At 47.8% G+C, this 4,767-nt stretch overlaps 1 pseudogene; it reads left to right on the plus strand.

The window, feature by feature from the left end:
• Positions 1-967: 967 nt before the first annotated feature.
• LOC136474377 (pentatricopeptide repeat-containing protein At4g28010-like) lies at positions 968-3,332 on the plus strand (annotated as a pseudogene).
• Positions 3,333-4,767: the final 1,435 nt, after the last annotated feature.

The following is a 4,767-nucleotide window of genomic DNA, read 5'->3' on the forward strand; positions in this document are numbered from 1 at the left end:
AATATTATTCATGGTATTTGGTGTATGTTGAGTCCCTATCCACGAACTCGCATCAAATTTCGGGCATCTTCTTCACGTAACATGACGAGGAACTTGTCGAAAAAGTGTTTTTAAATTATATAAAATTCATACGAAGTCCGAAAATCACAAAACTTGTCGAGGTGTCATGTTATCGCATGTGTAGGCTGTGGTAAAAAAATTAGAAGGTTTTGAGCAAGTTATGACGTCGGATGCCTAAAACCCAGACATCTCCACATGTGATCACATGCGATCACATGTGAAGATGTCTGAGTTTTAGGCATCTGACATCACAACTTGCTCGAAACCTTCTTAATTTTTTACCACAGCCTACACATGCGATAACATGACACCTCGACAAGTTTTTTGATTTTTGGACTTCGTATGGATTTTATATAATTTAAAAACACTTTTCCGACAAGTTCCTCGTCATGTTACGTGAAGAAGATGCCCGAAATTTGATGCGAGTTCGTGGATAGGGACTCAACATACACTAAATACCATGAATAACATTTTTTGAATCACTAAATTGCATTATTCCATCCACCTGCAGTTCAAATTTAAAATATTCAAAAAAAATCAACGAAAAGAAATAAATTAGGAAAATATATCAAAAAAGTCAAAATTGACCCAAATTTTAAAATTGAGTTTTAAATAAAGTATTATAGCACAAAAAAAAAACTGGGTTCAAAAAACAAAAAAAAATAAAAAATTTGCCGAGGGCCTAGCGTGACCCTCGACAAAGAGGATCTTTGCCGAAGGCCTCGCCAATGGCGCTCGACAAAGAAAATTTTAAAAAAAATAAAAAATCTGTGCCGAGGGCCTTGGATCTGAGTCCTCGACAAACGGCCCAGCCCTAAATCGGCCACCGGCCTGGCCCAAAATCCCCGGCCACATTTCATACGCCGCTGCGCGCCGCCGCCGCCGCCCCGCGCCCGGCCGCCCCGCCATGAGGAAGCGCCTGGAGCCCCGTCTCGTCTGGGCGCTGGACACCGCCTCCGCCTCGCCCGCCCACCTGCCGCCCCCATCGCCCTCCTCGTACCCGAAGCCGCCCCGCGGCACCGTTCCTCGCCGTGCTTTTCAGCCGGGGCCGCGCGGACGCCGCGGCGCTCCTCAACCGCCGCCTCCGCGGGGCGCCCGTCCCGGAGGCCCGCTCCCTCCTCTCCATGCTCCCGGACGTCGGCGACGCCGTCTCCTACAACACCGTCCTCGCCGCGCTCTGCCGCCAGCGCGTGGGCGGTGGCGACCACCTGCACCAGGCGCTCTTCCTCCTCGCCGACATGTCGCAGGAAGCGCACCCGGACACCCGCCCTAACGCCGTGTCCTACACCACGGTCATGCGGGGGCTCTGCGCGTCGCGCCGCACGGGGGAGGCCGTCGCGTTGCTCCGGTCCATGCAGGCCAGCGGCGTCTGCGCCGACGTCGTCACGTACGGCACGCTCGTCCATGGGCTCTGCGACGCCGCGGAGCTCGACGCGGCGTTGGAGCTGCTGGCTGAGATGTGCGGGAGTGGTGTTCAGCCCAACGTGGTCGTGTACAGCTGCTTGCTTCGTGGGTACTGCAGGTCCGGCAGGTGGCGGGATGTAGGCAAGATGTTTGAAGAAATGTCCCGCCGGGGGATCGAACCGGATGTGATCATGTTCACTGGTTTAATCGATGACTTGTGTAAAGAGGGAAGGACGGGTAAGGCTGCAAAGGTGAAGGACATGATGGTGCAGCGGGGGCTGGAGCCAAATGTAGTGACATACAATGTGCTCATCAATTCCCTGTGCAAGGAAGGATCGGTAAGGGAGGCGCTTGCATTGAGGAAGGAGATGGATGACAAGGGTGTGGCACCGGATGTTGTGACATACAATACCCTGATCGCAGGGCTTTCTGGTGTGCTTGAGATGGATGAGGCAATGGGTTTGCTTGAGGAGATGATTCAGGGAGATACTGTAGTTGAGCCTGATGTGGTGACTTTCAACTCAATTATACATGGACTATGTAAGATCGGTCGGATGAGACAAGCAGTCAAAGTTCGTGAGATGATGGCCGAGAGGGGGTGTATGTGTAACTTGGTGACTTTCAATTATCTGATTGGTGGATTCCTTAGGGTTCACAAGGTTAAGATGGCTATGAACTTAATGCATGAGCTGGCTAGTTCTGGATTGGAACCTGATTCATTCACCTATAGCATATTGATAAATGGCTTCAGCAAGATGTGGGAAGTTGACCGTGCGGAAATGTTCTTGCGTACAATGAGGCAACATGGGATAAAAGCCGAGCTATTTCACTATATTCCTTTGCTTGCAGCTATGTGTCAACAGGGAATGATGGAGCAAGCTATGGTTCTGTTCAATGAAATGGATAAGAACTGCGGGCTCGATGCTGTCGCATATAGCACAATGATCCATGGCGCTTGCAAATCAGGGGATACGAAAATGGTTAAACAATTGATTAAGGATATGCTTGTTGAGGGTCTGGCTCCTGATGCCGTGACATATTCAATGCTAATCAACATGTATGCAAAATTAGGAGACCTAGAAGAAGCTGAGAGGGTGCTTAAACAGATGACTGCAAGTGGCTTTGTGCCTGATGTTGCTGTATTTGATTCACTGATCAAAGGCTATAGTGCTGAAGGCCAGATAAACAAGGTTCTGAAATTGATACATGAAATGAGAGCCAAGAATGTAGCTCTTGATCCAAAAATTATCTCGACCATTATCCGCCTTCCTGAACAGACGCCGCTGCTCTGGTCTGCCACCACCGCCTCGGTCCCTCACAGCCATGGGCCATCAATATTGCAATCAGCTCCACCATCCCTCACTCCCGTCCACCACTATCATGTAGCCTTGACCAGTCGTGCCCTGTGAGTGCTCCTGCTGATCCTCTTGTAAAAAAGTTAAATATCATTTCCTTGTACTCAGCTTGCCTGGTTCCTGCCCATGTGTGCGTCTTCTTACCAGCAATCCTGTACAAGGGCTATTATTTTCCGTCTTGGCGTAGTCGTAATCACTTCGATTGATGTGTTTCCTTACGATGTTTATTCATGCGTAATGCCTCAAAATAATGCTATCACCAAATATTCTGGTTTCTTGAACCATTCTGCAGTTTTTTTCTCACTACTTGTATCTGTGTGTTTTTCAATCTTTCTTGATTTACCTGTTCCAAAATATCCGGCCGTCTCAACATATATCAGTCTGTTGATGGAAATTGGAATTGAGAATACATGCTATTGACATATATAAAAATCGGTTTACTGTTTGATGAACTAGGAAATAACTGAAAATTAGCCTTACCCTCGCCTGTGCAATGCGAGGAGACCGCGACTCGAACCCGGGACCTTCCGGTCACAGGCGGTAAGACTCTACCGCTTGTACCAGGTCCACCCTTCCCCAGACCCCGCATAGAGCGGGAGCTCTCTGCACTGGGTACGCCTTTTTTTAGACACCACAGATGGATCTGATCGCAAATGTGACTAGCTTGCTAAGGAGAATCTGTTGAAGCTGTTGTACGACTACTACGCCTCTGGCACAGGACATCAATTGACTCAAGGAGAACAGAGACGTCCTCCAAAATTCTGTAAGCTGAGCTACCTTCCATACTAGCAAGTTTTAGCTGTATTTACTTGGTAGAATACTGTTGCTTGAGCTGTTATTGTTTTATTCACATTTACTACAAATATTGACCACTGCAAAAAGCACATATTCAGTCCTTTAACTCTTTTTTTTTATTTCAAAAAATAACTACATCATAGCTTTTTCTGGTATCGGACATCATAGCTTTTATGCTTTTAAATTTTCGAAATGATACATTTGAGTTTTCGATTAAGTTGTTTAGCCACAAAAGATAGCATAAAAGAAAAAAACTAAATTTGTGTCCTGAGAAGAAGGGTAATTTGGCTTTTCGATGTCTATTGGCCAAGACTATCAGAATATGATCAGTAATGGCGTGAAAGAGATTGAAATTTATATGTAGTGGCATCGATAAGATTTGAGTTTTTTAGTGACAGATGAAAGATACAAGTTTTAACGAATGACATTAGAGAAAATCCCCTTTCATTTTCAGTTGGTATGCGTCATGACTACACTTCTGTCATGCAATGTTCAGGGTCCCACTTCAACGAAAAACAACCAGCAACTGGTATAAGCTGCAGTTTTTGAGGAAAGGTAAAAGCTACAGTTTCATACTTCCATGGTGATCTGCATAGGACCTAGGGCTCGGCGACCATGGGCACCTGCCCGGGCTCTCTACGGCGTGTCGGCGACCACCTAACAGGACAGGAGAGCCAGTGCAGCACCGCAGCTCTGGAGAATGCAGCGTCTTGATTAGCACGTCGATCACTAGATTACTAGATGTAATCTCTAAGTTCCAAAACTGTTTTCCTAGATTACTCACACATGCAATCTCTGCTCCTTTGTGCAGCCTTCGTCCGTGGGTTCCAATCATCCCGGTAGTGCGTCACCGGGTGATCCAGCATTTCCTTCACCACCGTCTCATAGGCTACTGTCGGGTACCATAAAATGGGGTACCCCGAGCGTACACCAAAAGAGGCACTAAAATCCCATCAACAGCAAAGTTAGAGGGTAAGCCATGGGCTCATAACCAGCCCTGTCCGAGCCCACCCGGCTCTCCACATCGCCTTAGGCCTCTCACGGGAGGTCTCGGCATCCTGACGCAATTTCCGCCTCGCGCGAGGCCTCTCACGGAAGGCCTTGGCAAGGAGTTCAATCTCCGTCTCGCGCGAGGCCTCATTCTCCGTATCGC

This window comes from Miscanthus floridulus, chromosome 8 (genome assembly GCF_019320115.1).
Source record: "Miscanthus floridulus cultivar M001 chromosome 8, ASM1932011v1, whole genome shotgun sequence".
In the NCBI taxonomy this organism is placed as follows: domain Eukaryota; kingdom Viridiplantae; phylum Streptophyta; class Magnoliopsida; order Poales; family Poaceae; genus Miscanthus; species Miscanthus floridulus.